The following is a 19,685-nucleotide window of genomic DNA, read 5'->3' on the forward strand; positions in this document are numbered from 1 at the left end:
AGAGCTGGAAGAGACTTTATATCGTCCAATACTTGGTCACTTCGTGACGGAGCAATCTGTGAAGGAGACATTTCAGTATCAAAAATAGGTAATATATTTGGTAAATGAAAAGTGGACGAATCGTTGATGAATTTATGCATACCAGCCTCTAGTGCAGTTATGATTTGTAAACTTAGGATCGGTGACGTATGGTCATTTATCGAATAATGATCATATATTAAGCAGGAACTACCCGTTGACCACGTAAGTCGCCATAATATACTACATATAACAAGCATGCATTTCATTTGAAGATACAACATGAACGCCTCCTTGTTAGTGGCGTTTCATGATGGTTCAAATGGCTCTGAGCACTATGGGACTTAACATCTGTGGTCATCAGTCCCCTAGAACTTAGAACTACTTAAACTTAACTAACCTAAGGACATCACACACATCCATGCCCGAGGCAGGATTCGAACCTGCAACCGTAGCTGTCGCGCGGTTCTGGACTGCGCGCCTAGAACCGCTAGACCACCGCGGCCGGCGGCGTTTCATGAAATCTGCATACAAAGTCTGGAGGCGACCCGCTAGTTTTGCCATATGCTAATGTGTTTGATTTTGCAGAATATCTTAGTTCGAACCATTACATAATCAGAGGCTAAAAAGAGATATTCAGGCAATCCACATGGTAGTGTGTGAGGTGGCGTAGTTGGAGTCAGCAACAATTCGCGCACGATATAAAGACACAGCCACCAGATATATAAGTCAAGCAATATTTTAATTTTGTATCAGGCAAGGGACAAATAAATGAGTTGTGTCGTTAGAGAAGACCGTAGAAACTTCGTCATAAGATGTTGTGACATCAAAACGTCGCACATTTTTGACAAGCAGCTCGAACTTGAAATTCCAGAACTTTCTACAAGCTGTAGGAACAATATTGACAGTGAAGGTAAAAAGTGAAAGAAGATAAGTAAAAAAACATATGAATTAGGCCCATGGTCAATGAATTCTTCATTTTTTCTCTGTACGTCCGTGTAATCAACTGAATCGTGGATAGTGGAAACGTAGGAAGAAAAATTAACTTAAGCTGCTGAAATGTCGCATTTCAGAAACATCTCAAAAATTAGGCCAGATGTACTAAGTTATAAAATATTGAGGAGACAAGTAAAATTATATTCCATAAGTACAGTCTTCCTAATGCCACATGTAATGTATTACCCACGAAATTTTGCTGACGATAAGGAACATTGCAGGAAGGACATACGCAAGCTAATTCAGCTGTCCTTATCTACGGGTTTTATGCAACCTGCAACATCTTCAAAAAGCACATGCAAAAGTCATATTCTCTCACTTGCTATGTGCAATATATTAGAACTACAGAAAGCATGAACTACATATTTTGGATGGAAATTTAATGTAGTTAAATTTTGTACAGAGATACCTTTTCGCTGGAGGTTACAATTATTCGAGTTATTCAAGAGAAACGTCGAAGAGTGACCTTAAAACGCGTTTTCTTGAATGACTCTAAAACCGTGGCCTCCAGGGAAATCCTGTCCACGTACTAAATTCAACTATATTAAATTTCCTACTCTAAGATCTTCTCCTACATCTACATCATACTCCGCAAGCCAACTAATGGTATGTGGTGGAGGGTACTTTCGGTACCGTTATCTGATCCCTTCAACCCTGTTCCACTCGGGAATAGTGTGTGGCAAGAATGATTTCGATAAACCTCTGTATTGGCTCTAATTTCTCGAATTTTCTCCTCTTGGTCAATACGCAAAATATATGTAGGAGGGGGGGGGGGGTGAGGTAATATCCTGAAAAGTGCAGTCCCGAAATTTCAATAGTAAATCTCTCTGTGATGCACAACGCCTCTCTTGCAACGTCTGCCACTAGAGTTTGTTTAGCATCTCTGTAACGCTCTCTCCATCTAAGCAACCCCGTGACGAAACGCGCCGCTCTTCCTTGGATATTTCCTACCTCCTCTATCAGTCCTACCTGATAGGGATCACAGATAGATGAACAATGCTCAAGTATCGGGGGAACAAGTGCCTTATAAGCCACATCTTTCGTGGATGAGTTACATTTCCTTAAAAAAGATTCTTTCGATGAGTCTGAGTCTGGTGTCTGCTTTACCCACTATCTGTTTTATAAGCTCATTCCACTTAAGGTCGCTCTGGATAGTTACGCCTGGATATTTTACGGCAGACGCTGTCTCCAGCTGTTTGTCATAAACAGTGCAACTGCAGAATAGTGGATTTATTTTCCTATATATGCGCAATATGTTACATTTACTTACATTCAGGGTCAACTGCCAGAGTCTGCACCATTCATCAGTTCTCTGCAGGTCGTTCTGCAAATTCTTACTCTCTTCTGGCGTTGTTACTTTGGTATAAAAAACTGCATCATCTCCGAATAGCCTTAAAGAGCATCCGACGCTTTCTACTAGATGATTTATAAACAGCAACGGTATTATCACACTTCCCTGTGGTACTCCGGATATTACCTTCACATCTTTCGATTTAATTCCATTAAGAGCGATGTGTTGAGTTCTGTCTTTAGAAACTCTTGAATCCAACAGCAGGTTTGCTTCGATACTCCGTAAGCTCGTATTTTTTTCAAATGCCTTTCTGAAATCAACCTGAGCGCCATTGTCCACTGCGCTGCGGATCTCATGGAGGAGCAGAACGGGCTGAGTTTCGTAGGATCTTTGTTTGCGGAATCCATGTTGATTCTTATAGAGGAGATGTTCGCTTTCCAAGAACGTCATAATTCTTGAGCATAAAACAAATTCCATAATTCTGCAACAGATTGACGTCAACGATGTAGGTCTATAATTGTGTGGGTCTGTCTTGCGGTCTTTCTTAAAATCGGGAATGACCTGCGCTTTTTTCAGTCGTTAGGTACCTTTCGCTGCTCAAGAGATCTACGATAAATTACTGCTAGAAAGGGACCAAGTTCTTTCGCGTAATCTTTATAGAATCTTAGAGGTATCTCGTCTGCTCCTGAAGCGTTTCCACTACTCAGCGATTGTAGCTGCTTTTCAGTTGCTTAATCGATTATCTCAAGATCTGCAATTCGACGTTCGCACGACGGTTGAAAGGGGGGGACAGTGTTACGATCTTCCGCAATGAAAGAACTTCGGAAGACCGAATTCAGTATCTGCGCCTTCTCTCTGTTATCTTCCGTTTCGGTGCCGGTCCGGTGTGGCCGCTGAGAGAATGAATAGATGATTTTGACCCACTTACTGATTTTACATACGACCAAAGTCTCTTAGGACTTTTACTCAGGTCAGTTGACTACATCTTACATTCAGAATCATTGAACTCTTCTCTCATTGCTCTCCTTACGCTCATTTTCGCTTCGTTCAGCTTTTGTTTGTCAGCTACGTTTTTACTTCTCTTTAATCTGAGATGAATTGCTCTTTGTTTACGTAGCGCTTATCTAACACGGCTATTAAACCATGGTGGATCTTTCCCATCCCTTAAAACGTTACTCGGAACGTACTTGTCTAGGGAGTATTTAACGATGCCTTTGAATTTTTTCCATTTATTCTCCACACCTTCGTCCTCACCACCGAATATTGGATGCAGACTGCTGAGATATTATGAAATTTGTATTATGTCACCCTTGCTGAGAAAATATATCTTCCTACCTTTCTTAACATTCCTTGTAGGACCCGTCGTCGTAGATGCTGTCACAGCCTTGTGATCACTGATACCTTCTTCTACATTATCTGATTCGAGATGTTCAGGTCTGCTTGTGGCTAGGAGGTCTAAGACGTTACCCTCACGAGTTGGTTCTCTAACTATCTGCTAAAAGTAATTTTCGGACAAGACATCCAGAACAATGCCACACAATTTCCTGCTTCTGGCACCAGTTTCGATGGCATAACACTCCCAATCTATACATGGCAAGTTGAACTCACCCCCTTTTACAAAGGCATGGCCAGGAAACTTACTAATGATATTCTGCAAGTTCTGTTTGAAGCGCTCTACAACTACAGATCGAAAGGCAGGTGATCTATAAAAGCACCCGATCACCATTTTTGACCGTTCTGTGATACTCAATTTTACCCAGATTAATTCACATTCGGAATCCGTGATAACCTCGCTAGATTTTATCGAATTTTTTACTGCAATAAACACGCCGCCACCATTGGCGACTAACCTACCCTTACGATAAACATTCCAGTCTGAACAGGATTTCGTTGTCATTGACGTCTGGTTTCAACCAGCTATCTGTTCCCAATACTATCTGAGCATTATAGCCTTCAAACGATGCTAATTCTGGAATCTTTCCTTGGATGCTCTTGCAGTTTACTAAAATGATATTAATCTTTTCTATGTCTGATCTGCGAGGACCAAGATTCTCTGAGGTCGCAGTGGCTGATTTAACAGGCAAATCGTCTTAGCTCCCAAGGGAGGGGTCCTCTAACCTAAAGAAGCCCCATGTGCTCGCCACACGTATTCCGCTACCATAGTAGCCGCTTCCTGCGTGTAGTGTGCGCCTTACCTATTAAGGGGAACCCTACAATTCTGCACTCGATAGCGGAGGTCGAGACATTCGCGTCCGATACCGTTGCAGAGCGATCTGAGCCTCCGGTTTAGACCTTCCACTTTGCTCGAAACCAAAGGACCGCGATCAACCCTGGATCCGATGCTAAAAATAGACAACTTAGCCTCTCCCCCTCGTGCGTTGCTAGTTGTCTTCAGAAAATCAGCCAGACACCGAAAGGAGCCGAGGATGGCCTCAGAACCCAAGCAGCAGGCGTCAATCGTGCCGACATGTGCCACTACATGCAGCCGGTTACACCCAGTGTGCTCGATCAAGTTCATTTTTTCTGTAAGACTAATAGTCTGCACGTATCGAGCGAGAGAATATGGAAATCTCTCGTGTGGTTTTTGAAGGCGTTGTGGATTGCATAACACCATACATAGGCGCGACTGAATCAACCAGTACGTGAATGAAGTTATCAAGAGGAGAGACGAAAAGCATAGCAGTGTGACTTAGAAAGATTTGAATCTTTCACAATTAGTTAATATTAGATTAGCAGAAGGAGAAACTTTAGTAGTACAAATAATTGGGCACATAACAAAGCGTTATGTCCATTGGCCGCAGAAGTAGCATACGGAAGAGTGTAACACTGGAATGAAGTTGGCAGGCACGAATCACCTACCGCCACAGTAGCAGACAGTTGTAATTATCTCTGTCGCTGCTCGCTGCCTATCTGTGGCCGTCTCACGGCACACTGGATGCTTCGCTCGGCCCGCTTCGATGTGAGCCGAGTTCGGCCGAGCGGTGACGGAGGCGGTGGCGGCGGCGGGGCGCCAGGGTGGCTGCCACCACTACAATGTAATCAAAGGCGTTCCGAACTTGAATTGAGTTTAGATTACCCAGGGGGCAACTGTCGTTGTCATGTATGAGAGAGCACCAAGATTCATCCGTGACCCGCATGAGGCGCGTCTAAAAGGCGGCCTTATACGGCCCGCTGGCCGGTAATGCGGCCGATACGTGATCGGAAGGCCGTAAACAGCGGGCCCCTGCTGACCTCGCTCCGTCTGCCCCCGCTTTTTATCCTCCTCTTTGCCTTCCTATCGCCTGACCGCCGCCCGGCCAGTAATTGGATTAATTCCCCAGCGGAGCTAATGTTTTAACCGACGTGACCAATACCGTAATTCGGTTTGGCGTCTTAATAATGCGGTGGCACCGCAGTCCTTCCGGCACCACCAGCTGTGCCGCGTGTGCAGTCTCGTGCTACCTGGTGCGTTCACAGCGGCTGCTCCTTTTATGGAGGCTGCCGAATGTCACAGTTCAGATCATTCTAGAGTGGTGGCTCTGCTTGTATTACGTATGGCACGCTAAATTACTATTATCTGTTGACCGAATGAGGTACAACTTCCAGAACAAATGAGAACCTCGATCATGTCTGTGTACCGAGTGTCAACTAAATAAAGGAAATAACGAAAACAAGTAAACTAATTCAGTTTACTGACCGATACGCAGAGAGAAACGAATACTCAGGTTCTCAAGGATACATCCAATGAATGTATTTTTTATTTTTTATTTTGACGTCTTGAATACGAAGTGACAACCGCTGATGGAGAATTAGAGATTAGTAAGCTGAAAATTGTTAATGTCGTCGCCCGAGGGGAGCAATTTACAGTTCAAAGTCGAAATGAAGAGCAAAATATTATACAATGCGAGAAGTAAGGTACATTTGTTACTGCAAAAACGGCAGGCAAACAATGTTTTAAAAGTTGTGGCATCTAAAGCAAGCCTTCCAAAATACATCTGGTCCTTGTAAATGTATTCATGTGTGGTATCCGCTAATTGCAGACAGCGTGGCGAATTTTCGCACGTACGCAAGCAATTTTTAATGCTTATAGCACCGAAAATATGACGCCCAGTTTTTCTATAGACTTATACCGGATAGAGCCTTCGGTGAGGATTTCAACGACACAACGTGCGAGGAACTTGGAAGATTGTAGCAAGATATTAGCGTCACATATCACTGTCCCGCTGTCAGGAGGAGAGGTCCGGTAAAGCCCGATTTACTGTACCGTATGTAAGCACACACGTAACTCAGGCATGGTTTGTGTGTTTACTATTGTTACTCCGATATCAGCTGCTCAAAATATAGTCCTTTAGCATTTATGCATTCTATAAAACGATTCCAGTCACATAATATTGTAGTGCTCCTATGGCTCAGAATGCATTTAATGTTTTTGGTTGCAGTCAGTGTTCCTTTATACAAAATGGTTCAAATGGCTTAACATCAAAGGTCATCAGTCCCCTAGACGTAGAACTACTTAAACCGAACGATATCACACACATCCATGCCCGAGGCAGGATTCGAACCTGCGACCGTAGCAGAGGCGTGGTTCCGGACTGAAGCGCCGGTGTTCCTTTATACACCTCGTCTTTGACTTCATCTCGTAGTTAAAAGTGAGGAGATATCAGTTCCGGTGAATGTTCTATTTGGTGTTTTCCTAAAGACCAGTCAAGCGACCTCCCAATTTATTTGTTTTCATCGCAAACTTACACAAGGCTAAATGCTTTCGAATGTTAGACAATCACCTTCAGATTATAAACTCACCGGTCCAGTGAGCAACTCATAAAATGTAATACTCGTGTATTCACATCTTTGTCATTTAATGACATTATATGCGCTTATACCACATTTATCTTATCTTGTGCTCATATTCTCAACTTTATACAACTGCTATACTCAGGACAGCGTTTTGTATATTCTGGTATTTCGCTGCTCCTATAACTTCTTCCCTCTAAGGAAACTTGCACCAATATTTTAAGTTTTACTACTGGACGCGGTAACAACTTTCCAGTCCCTCTACACGCAGTAATTTATTGGTACAATTAATTTCAAAATTCTGCTGCAGCATAACGTTTCGAATTGATACAAGTTCTACTTCACTGTCCCAAAACCACGTCTCACTTCCATACTTTTCTCTTCTCGTGGCGTTCACTTTCGAAACGTCTTATTCAGCTACATTTCAGTGTTGAATTGGGACGTTTTGTTTTCTTCTGCCGTCTTATGTAGTCTTATTTCCTAGATACAAGAAATAGTTCAGCAACTCCACTACGGTGTTACTAGTAATTTAGGTGTAAAGTAGGTCGCTCTTCTATTTTCTACGGCTCAGCATGTTTTTAAATTATGTCTACTAACGATCAGTGTAAACTTCTTTGATAACGACGTAGTGTGAAATATGAGTGACTAATCTTTGAGTTGTACCGCTCTGGGGAAAATATAGACGCAACTGCAACAACCTAAGCTTCCTCTCAGATAAAGTACCTACTGAAGACAAATAAGAAAAGAACAAAATCTACAGACATAAATAAGAGCTGAGAGTATAGGTTGACACCAGATCTTGACAGAATACTGATTGGTGTTGGGTTGGACTGTCGCTTTCACATCACTACATCGTCACCGTCTGAAAACATTCTGCTGGAGAATGCTTGAAGTTCCGCGTCATTCCGCACTACCCAGTCGACGATTGATTTGAGTGCCGCCGAAATATATAAAACCGGTATCTCTGGTCCACATTTTGTCTTCTTCATGTTGATAGCAGAAGGTCTGCGATGAAGCCTACACTGTGATGCGACAATGTGACGGTGCAGACATAGGTCACCCAATTTTTCCGTGTCCCTTTCCTGTCTTCAACGAGAGGAGTTTCTCAACAACACATCATGCTAACACGTGCTTTTTCCTACGTACAGTATCTTTGTTTTCTGTACGTATACAAAACAGTATGAAAGTACCTCACCGTAAGCAATTTACGCGTTTAACACGCTATCATCTACAACACTTGATGACTATACGGCGAGTCTTTTCGCTCCTAGTTGATTTGTATGGGGTGATGCCAACTCCACCGGCAAAATTTAGAATTTTTTTCAATGATACTTCGCAAGCAATTTTCTGCAAGATAACTGTAGCCTCTGGAGGCTCTTCGTAGACGGAATACCACAGTTACGCTTGATGTATCAATCTCATTTCTATTTGTATCTGTATTGCACTGGAAACATCTGCACAATAGTGAAAAACGTGACACTATGCGCTGTACGTCTTGTTTAGAGGCAAACTTGTTCGATTCGCAAGGTCTTTGCCGACAAGAGTGATGGCCACATTCCTAGCTACGTCTGGCTTGCTTTCAATACTACTCGGTTCTGTGTCAAGATGGTTTTTCCGGGCCTGCTGAAGTACGTTAACAGCGCCACCCACCAGTAGAGATAGGTTTACCGATGAAGAGATGGCTAGGATATGTGTTCCCCGTATGCAGTGGAAGAGGGCACAGTGGCGCAGTGCTGTTTCTTCAGGCCCAGTATCCACATCACAGTACGTTTACATCTGTAAATTGGCACCAACGAAAAACGGCATCCACATCACAGTACTTTTACATCTGTAAATTGGCACCGACGAAAAACGGCTCCTACCGTGCTAGATTCGGTTATCGCACATTACAGGATTTTACACTGTTGTGGAAGTATTTTCACAGGAACAAAGGCAAGTTAAGTAACAAATGGAATAAATCATATTTAAATCATTACTCTGTAATGAGCCGCCAGATAGCACATGTCTCCTATACTTCGGTACCGAGACAATATCGATGAGAAACCGTAGAAATCTTGTCAGTGGATATAAATCCTCCCACTCTATGGCGGTGATGCAGCGACCGTCGTATAAAGGGTGAATCAACTAAAACGTGCAATGTAACATCCACGAGACAGATTTTAGCTACAGTGCGACGAGACGAAATTATGCCTCTAACAGTTATGAACATTATCGCTCCCACATATGAAAAACCAGTGAAATAAATGATGATAAATATTAATTATTTATATAATATTTTATGATGTAATTGGACACATCGATATCTATCGTACAAAGACAATGATAATTGTAAATTCCTTTTATGATCTGCGTTTGTCTTCCTTTGTTTTTACCTTTTGTTGGTTGGCTTTTGTAGGTTGCGGACGGAAGACGTATATCAAACTGAGTTCTGTTAAGAAATTGTAATTATTTGTTAATTCTTACTTGAGAATAGAGTTCATTATTATTATAAATATGAGTGAATAATTATTTGTAACTTTAATTCCTCTCTCAATAAGCATTATCTGTGTTAATTATTTCTTTCCGCTGCAAGGAGTGCAGCCATTGATGATAGCGATTTGTATCGCGTCTTTATCTGTGTTTCTTACGAAAGTATCAAAGGTTTGCTTGATGAAAATTAAACTAAATAGTGCACAATATGAAAGTAAAGTTTAATAAGCATTTCAAATACTTATCAATTGTCTGTCGTCATCTTAACAATTACCTCAGCGGCAAATTCAAATTACGCAACTCTGCAGACATAAATGCCGAAGGTAATAGAAATGTGTAAAAATAAATGTGCACCGGTGGTCCCGAACTAATTTTAACGAAAATAATTCCATTCAGATTGGTTCTTTAAAGAACAGTGTTCATAGCACGATCCATATAACAAACTTTTCTTGCGGATGTATGGAGCCGAAATTAATTACGCACGAGTTGCGAAGAATATTGTTTCAGGTAACATACGTCAGTGTTGTGCGCGGCTGATATTCGGTGATTTTAATGATCATTTTGCTGTTGTATGAACTGTGATTTAGTGACACTTACACAAAAATGGTTCAAATGGCTCTGAAGACTATGGGACTTAACTTCTGAGGTGATCAGTCCCCTGAAAATTAATTTTCTTGCTGCTGTTGCACTTGATCCGTACGTTATCTCCTTTGAAATCTCTCGAGGCAGTGGCATGAACCACGCAAGTGTCCTATGCATCCTCAATCGACATACGTTCCACCTCTATCACATCTCTCTCCTTGAAGGGCTGCATGGAAACGATCGTGATAATCGTGATATCTTCTGTGAATGAGCATTAAGACAGGATAGTGCAAGTGTATCATGTGCTTGTTTAGTGATTATGCCACTTTTACCAATCATAGCTCTATAAACTACCCAATCTTACACTATTCGTCTATTGACAATTCCCGTTGCCTTCGTCAGGTGGAACGTCAGCGTTCATGGAGTGTAAACGTGTGGTGTAGGTTAGTGAACCATCAGCTCGTATGTCCGTTTTTCATACACGGAAGACCGAACGCGCACAAGTATCGCAGCATCCTTGGCTGACTGAAGCGTGTACTGCCGCTGCCTGTGGTCATTTTGAACACAAGCTGTGATGGTCAGTTGTCTCGTTACTGGTCAGAATCCACATAACTAGAGTATGCACTTGTGTTGTTCTTTAGTGTGTGCTGCCACAGGTATTGTACAAGTGTCGGTGTGGGACCTTTTCAAAATACGTTATATGAAACGTCCCCTTAGAAAAATGGTACAAGACTGTGCTTAAACTGACACCCAATATTTTTAGCGCAACGCAATCTTAGAAAAATTGTACAAGACTGTGCTTAAACTGACACACAATATTTTTAGCGCAACGCAGTCTGACTTTCAAAAATCCCTACAAAAGAATGGCCCTGACTAACATTAACCTATACGTTTCACAAATCACTTACCTCACCAAACATTTTCGTTACTCGAACTACTGCAATACAGCGAGCGCCACTACTGCCAGCTAAATCAAAGATTCAAACTACGAAAGGCACTAACTACTGATAGGCATAGTTAGCAAATGAAAGATTTTGATAGAGAACAAACAATGTATTTACCTTAATAGTGTTGAAAAATCATAATATACATAGCAGTTCATGACATCCAGTCTTACAAATTTCAAAACTCCTCCATCTCTCTCCCCACATCTACCACTGCTGGCGGCTCACCTCCAACTGCGCAACGCTACGCGCTGTTCACATCCAGCTGCCCAACACTACAATGGCAGACAACAATGCAAACTAGCCACAGACTGCACACAGCACAGCCAGTGATTTTCATACAGAGCGCTACGTAACGTTGCCAATAAGAAAACCTAAGCAGAATAGACTGGCAATGGCAAGGAAAGCCTTTCTGAAGAAGAGAAATTTGTTAACATCGAGTATAGATTTAAGTGTCGGGAAGTCATTTCTGAAAGTATTTGTATGGAGTGTAGCCATGTATGGAAGTGAAACATGGACGATAAATAGTTTGGACAAGAAGAGAATAGAAGCTTTCGAAATGTGGTGCTACAGAGGAATGCTGAAGATTAGATGGGTAGATCACATAACTAATGAGGAAGTATTGAATAGGATTGGGGAGAAGAGAAGTTTGTGGCACAACTTGACCAGAAGAAGGGATCGGTTAGTAGGACATGTTCTGAGGCATCAAGGGATCACCAATTTAGTATTGGAGGGCAGCGTGGAGGGTAAAAATCGTAGGGGGAGACCAAGAGATGAATACACTAAGCAGATTCAGAAGGATGTAGGTTGCAGTAGGTACTGGGAGATGAAGAAGCTTGCACAGGATAGAGTAGCATGGAGAGCTGCATCAAACCAGTCTCAGGACTGAAGACCACAACAACAAACAAAAGCAGCCTACTTAGATAGCCCCCATGCTCCCCACAAAAAATTTTACAAATTGTTTTGGGCACTGGCCAATACAGATTTGAAAAAAATTTTCATAATTACAGTAAGAAAGATATCAAATGCACACACTTATTAATACAATGTTGGTCAAGAGCTAAAATTTTCTCACAGTCTGTAAAGACAGTCCTGATCATTTATCACAGTAAAACTGCCGTTTCTTTTCTCAAAGTCTGAGCAGTAAAAGAAAATTCACATGGAATTAGTGGATTTCCATGCAGTCTTGAAGAAGTAGTATTGTCCTTCCAACGGAAAGACAGTGCTGACTCCCGACATGCAGCCAGGTAATGGGCCACAACAGAGCAAACCCACAGCAGAGTCATTCGAAGTTTTGAAGAATATTAGTAGGTAGGTCGTCACAGAGCAGACCCACTGTAGTCCTGGTAGAGATTATGGTATTGGTGGGCCTTCAAAGATGCAGACCCACTATAGTCCTTGTAGAGATGGCTAGGAGCCATCTGTTGCGACTGTGCAGGTGCACAATCACCATCAAAGAGTCTTGTGGACAATATAGCAAGTCCATGAACCACCACTTGTGCTCTCATAAATTTTTTTTAATGTCCTTAGAACCAGCAATGCTGTTATCCAGTCCCTTGCTGAGTCATTAACACACGTGCAACACTAACAGTCCCTACTTCTCACATATTGGCCTTATACTATGACCAACAGAAACGTGTGCAGTGAAATGGAACTTACAAGTTAATTATATGTTGAACTGGTGTCAATTACAATTTTATAACATAAGAATACAATTACAAAGGTACAAAATACATGATTAAAGAACATAACAATACAGATAACATTTGTAGTAAAAGCCTTACAAAAGAATCGAAATAACATATACATCAGTGTTACAGGAATTATGACATTAGTACCTATATAAAAGATCAGAATAACTTTTGAAACATCAACTTCACACATGAGCATTAAAACAAAACAGAATAAATAATGTCTAAACATCTTTACAAAGAAAATAACATATTATCATAAAAATTCTACAACATAACTCTTATTAGCTAAACACATTAAGACAGGAAAAACACAAATATACAAGAGTACACAAACACATAGCAGAATAACACAGGGGGAAAGGGCAGGGTTTGTTTTCAGTGTAACATTTGGTACTGCAGTATTTTGCAAACAAAACCTTTTTTTTCTTGGAGATCTCCCTTCGTTCATCATTATTCCCAAAAAGTCCTATCTATACCTGCTTTCTGTACTTTTTTCATATAACTTCTCAATGCATTTCTTCCAATTCAGCGCAACTCATTCTCTTATATAGTCTACCCCCTCTTAAGCTAACTTAAATCTACTGAGCTCAGATGCTAAAGTAAGGGATGAGGCGATGCAGCAGCATAAAACAATTAATACAAACAGCAATGAAAAAATGGAAATTGTCAAAGCAAGCTGCAGTAAATCTAAATTACCAAGCAATGCAACATTACAACTAATATGAGCCAATGTGCAGCAACAAGAAAAATAAATCAGTAGTAAAACTAGCTTAACAGAGTAATACAAAGTGAAATTTAGTAGCACTATGCCTGGCAAACAGCATCAGCAAATGTAATAACTTATATCTAAACATGACACAGCTCAAGCAAAAAAAATATTACACTAAAGATGGCCATGTCTAATACATATGTCACATCTCAATACTAGAGTGATGCATCACAATTTATTCTACAAAAGAAATTACTTGAAAAGAAAGTTCTGTATGCAATTCCTGTGAAGGGAAATTCCTTTTTGTGCTCCTTCCTTTTTTTGAAGTACATCATAAAGTTATTCTTTACTGGGTCTGTAGGCATAAAATATATATATTAGTACATCTATAAAATTTTATTTTAACCAATGCTACAGGGCAGCTAGAAACTAGATATTAAACGAAATGAGCAAATATATATATAAAGCAACATATGAAACGTCATTCACTAGTCAAATGGCGTCTCCAAAGGCAAAAAAAAATCTCTCAACTAGAAAGACAATAGATGTAAAATATTTCTCATCATTTCATTAGGCATTTCAGTAAATATCATAAATTAAGAGCTCCACAGTTTAATCAAATATTTTCAAGTTTGAGCGTGTCGTATTTGCGATGCTTTCTACAAAGAAATGTCAATAGCGAGGATAATGGCTTCCTTTTTTTTTTTCTACCTGTGCCTCTGAAAAGACACGCACTAATGGCTTTTTCTCCAGGCGTCTGTCACAGCTGGCCGCTCAAGACGCATTATATCAAGGTCACTTGGCTTTCTTACCGAAATATTTATGACACCAGTTTGCACTACAGTGACAGTCTCATATAAAAAATTTTACAGGTCGAGAATTTTTGTTGCAAATGTGTAGAAACAAAATCCTATAAATACAACAGTGTTCAAAAAATTTTCGTCGGCATTGTGGTACATTCACGCATTTACACACATTTCATAACTCTTTAAGTACGATTCTTGGTTTCCAACATCCTTTTTCACAACTACTACTCATTATTCCTTACCTTATTACACATATACATATTCGTCGACAATTCTTCAATATTTCATCTTCATAAATACGTAGCATAATCAAATTCCTCATATAGCATCAGCTTATTGATCATAAACATACCTCAACAGCATAATACACATTGTCATCGTAATAATAACATCATAAAAACTCAGCCAAATCTCAAAACCGTCGTAGCTTCCTTCAATAATTTCAAAACCTAAAAAAATTCTCTGCTCAAGTCAAAAGTGTCATCTACCTCAAACGTACTTTAAAAATCATGATCCCATACCAAATACATCATTCAAAGCTCCCGTAGTATCACAATGGTTCCAAAAAAAATATGAACAGTTCACAAAGTACAGACAAAATACAGTTTCATAAGTGTGAAGTTATCCATCTGTGTAATTGCGTAAACATGTGTCACTGATGTAGTAAAAAAAAGTCTGTTTCTCTGTTAAATAATCAGATAGCTGTGTAATTTATATGTTAGAGAAATACGGTACCGATGTGTAAAGTTGTATAAGCAAATACCATATTGCTAGGGCTCCTTGTGCTTGCCAAACACATGGTACACAAAGTAGGCATGTACCCCTCTGAGAATTAATGTAATTATACCCTCAGGTGTTACAGATTACAGCAATGGAATGAAATGTATCACAGAAAACCTTTGTATCATTGTACTTCAAATATCTTTAAAAATAAATGTTTTAAGTACAAAATTAATCACTCAAATACGTGTACTGTAGTGCTAAACTGTGTATCTTGTTGTAAGATAATCTCTGTGGAAGTGTCGTAGTTATCGTCCTCCGAAAGCTAAGTTCTGCAGAAGTCAATGTACTTACCTCATGATAAACAAAAGTGAAATACTTTGCGTATAGATATCTTAGTTATTATGCTTATTGCCATGATGAAGAAAGTACTGTGCTGTAACGTATTGTTGTGCTACGGAAAAGGTTGTCTCATTGTAGCTATACCACAAAAGTTTCTACAAAAACATGTTTTACTTTCCAGAATAATTCAGAAATACTGTGCAGATATAAAACAGAAACACTGAAAAAGCAACATTGTAAATTGTCACTCATTAGTAGCGTCGTGATAAAATCGTGTAGCTGTCACATAAACTAACCACTGTGTCATCTGGTATCTCACAGAAAGTACTTTAAATCCAGAATGTATTCTCAAGTAAACCAAAATGTTGCATTAAAGTCTCATTAGCAGTACTGGTAAATGTTCTAAGTATGTGAGCCTTATAGTCGTTATGTAATCGTGCAACTAACAAGCAAGAATGTACACACACTATTACACTGTGTTGTCTGTTCGCAATAACAATGCATTCGTAATTTATGTTTAAATAAGTTCTCTTGGTTCTTGACTGGATATTTAACTTCAAACATTGTTGCATGTTAACAGATTCTAAGTCTGACAAAGCATACTAGCAATGTAAAGTGAAAAGTTATATGGCAAAGACAAAGTTAAAAAGCAGATTATCTTTCAATAAACGGTTTTACATGTGAAATGTGGTGTAAACCTTTACTCTTCCTAGTATGCAGAGTTTCAACTTCAACGCAATTATCATGTGGTATACGTCGGATTCTGTAAGGCCCATTGTAAACTAGAAAGAATTTGTGACTCAAGTGTTTCTTCTTATGTGACAATGAATGAGCTTTAATGAGAACTTTCTGACCAATACATAATTTCTTTGCATTTGCTTTACCGTGTAGTTTCCTCCTTTTGTCTGCTGCAGATTTTATATTTTTAAGAACCAAATCAATTATGTCTTTGTTGGCGTGCGTCGTTATTGAGATTTGGAGACCTAACTTCTACAAATTCACCTTGTCGAGAGGGTCCCGCCCTGTTTAAGTCCCGCCAGTTCTGATGCAATTCAGGTCTGTCGTTACGATCATATCATCTGTCGTCATGTCGGTAGATTCCATAGTTTCTTTCTTGTCGGTCACGTGGTGGAGAATTTCTCCCTGAATCATAATTGCGCGCTGGACCGTTGCGTCTAAAGTTATTCTGTCTCCCTTGATAATAATTATTTTGGTTCCCATATTGTCTGTTTCTGTGATTGTCTCTGTGATAGTCATTACTGTGGAGAGGTGATCTTTCCCTGTAATTATTACTACTCTGCCAATGGTTTTCATACAGGTGGTGTCTGTTTTGGTCACGATTTACGTTGTAAGAATAGCCTTGTCGTGTATTATTTCTGTCATTGCGGAATTTTGACAGGTGTGACCTGTAATTGTTGTGCTCCTGTTTTCGCGTTCCGCGATTGTCAGTGTCAATTTCCAGTTCTTGCAACAGTCCCTGAAAAGCTTCAATGTCGTCTTGGCAACGTCCTGCTAAAATAATATGTCGTAAATGTTCAGGCAGTTTGATTAAGCAAATGCGGATGAGTTCTGAGGGGCTGTATGGGTTTGAAAGATACTGATTCTTATGCAACATGTCTTCAAAATATTTCATAAGACTGGAAAATTCAGATTGTTCGAAACGTTTCATCATTATGATGCTATGTTTTACTCGGTATTGTGTAGCTTGAGACCAATACGCTGAGAGGAAGGCATGCTCCTTCACTGTGACAATCGTGAATGACCGATCGCATTCTTACAGCTGGTTCATTCTCCAAGTAGCCACACATAAATTCTAATCTGTGCTCCAATGACCAGTTGGGAGGAAAACAATGAGAGAATTGATGAAGCCATGCTTGTGGATGAATGTCGTTGTCAGAATTCTTAAATGTTTTAAATTTACGTGTAGTAATGAACAGCTTATAGTCGAGTCACACATCGCTCGTTGTTACTTCGTTTCGGCGGTCCCATCTCAAAATCCAATGCGCCTTGCCAATTTCTTTCATAATTTCCGAAGTATCCTGTGTTATTATTTTGTGGCTGTTCCGTATTTCTATGTCCCTCTTCCTGTACCGGAGCGTGAGTGTCCTCTGAAATATGTAATTCTTGTATTACCTGCGTCAACTGATCTTGTACTTCCAGAATTTCTCTTTTGTACTGTGTATTGATTTGATTTTTACTTTGTTTGAATTTTCTAATTTGTTCGTACTCTTCTGTGTCAGTGAAGGCTACGGGTCTTGTGTCATTCAGATCATCATCTACCTTTGTAGATAAGTTAGTGAACTGATCCGAAAGTTCGGCTACTTTATCCGATAGTGAAATTACTTCCTCTGTGTGTTTTTCTGAACCAAGTTTCAGAGCATCCATTTGTGTTGAAATCGTATCTACTGTGTCCTTTAAGTTTTCCTGAGTTTTTGCAAGTTGCGTAACCGAATTGGTAGATGCAACTGAGTCAATTTTAGCTTGCAAGGTGTCGTGATTTTCATGAACAATAGTTTGCAGTTCTTTTATGGCTGCTTCGTGATTCCGTAATGCATTTTCATGACGCGAAAAAATAGGTTGGATATGCTCACAAATTTGTGTTTTTACGTCATTACAGACTTTTTGACATTTCGATTCAATGTTATGTAACTCAGTAGTTAAATCATCACGTGTTTGTTCAAGTGTGGTGTCTAACTTCAGAAGATTTTCTTCCATTGTGTCTAATTTTTGAAGATTTTGTTCCATTGCGTCTAATTTTTGAAGCTTTTGCTGTGTTTGTCTCTGATTTTGTTCCATTGTATCTAACTTTTGAAGCTTTTGCTGTGTATGTCTCTGATTTTGTTCCATTGTGTCTAACGTTTGAAACTTTTGCTGTGTTTGTCTCTGATTTTGTTCCATTTGTTGCATTAATTGGAATAATAATGTATTAGTGTCTGGAATCTGTTTCTCTATGCTTTTTGGCAGTGCATTTTCGCCGGCAACATTCACATTTTGACAAGCAGAAAATGTGTCTTGACTCATTTGAGAAAACGGTGAGGACCCAAAACCTAAGTCTACAGTATTTGCAATATTGTGTTCTGTCATTTCGGATTCCTGAGGCGAGCTGTTGCCGACCGATCGTTCGATAATGCTTCCCTGTTCACTACCTGTTTCACACCATTATTTGTCACCCGCTCCATTTCCCTATGCACAGTTACTAAATTACTACTTCGAATGTCTGTTAATTCACTACACAGTGGTGTTGATAAGTAACGCTCGTCGTCACTATTATTTCTCAGTTTAATTTGGAGCCTAGTGTTACGTTTTCATACGCCATTCTTGTCACAATATTTCACACGATAACACAGAAAAGCACAATTTGAAGAGCAAAAATAAGAGAACACATTAACATAGCACTGAAAATAATATCTAGTTAATTGCAAGCGCAGCTGCGAAATACTTGGTGCAAATCTACATGCATGCCGCAACTGTTTTACTGTAAAACAATGAAAGACTGCAACTACAAAGGAGATTCTCTCTACAATTACGTGCTAGCAATAAACAATAGCTACAGTAATTACACAAACTACAAGAAAAACATCAGAAGATTCCAGTGAGGTATCCTTGGCTAAGGGTCGACATATGAAACGTCCCCTTAGAAAAATTGTACGAGACTGTGCTTAAACTGACACACAATATTTTTAGCGCAACGCAATCTGACTTTCAAAAATCCCTGCAAAAGAATGGCCCTGACTAACATTAACCTATACGTTTCACAAATCACCTACCTCACCAAAAATCTTCGTTACTCGAACTACTGCAATACAGCGAGCGCCGCTACTGCCAGCTAAATCAAAGATTCAAACTACGGAAGGCACTAACTACTGATAGACATAGTTAGCAAATGAAAGATTTTGATAGAGAACAAACAATGTATTTACCTTAATAGTGTTGAAAAATCATAATATACATAGCAGTTCATGACATCCAGTCTTACAAATTTCAAAACTCCTCCATCTCTGTCCCCACATCCACCACTGCTGGCGGCTCACTTCCAACTGCGCAACGCTACGCGCTGTTCACATCCAACTGCCCAACACTACAATGGCAGACAACAATGCAAACTAGCTACAGACTGCACACAGCACAGCCAGTGATTTTCATACAGAGCGCTACGTAACGTTGCCAATAAGAAAACCTAAGCAGCCTACTTACAGTTATTTCGAAAATGACTCGCACTAGAATAATGCAACAAAGTCTACTGACATTCTAATTTACCGTACGTTTAGTTTGTTAATGTCTATAGGCATTTTCCATTTAAAAAGTATATGTTTGCAAAAAAATTCATTTTCTAAGAACTGTTAG

Source organism: Schistocerca cancellata, chromosome 2 (genome assembly GCF_023864275.1).
Source record: "Schistocerca cancellata isolate TAMUIC-IGC-003103 chromosome 2, iqSchCanc2.1, whole genome shotgun sequence".
In the NCBI taxonomy this organism is placed as follows: domain Eukaryota; kingdom Metazoa; phylum Arthropoda; class Insecta; order Orthoptera; family Acrididae; genus Schistocerca; species Schistocerca cancellata.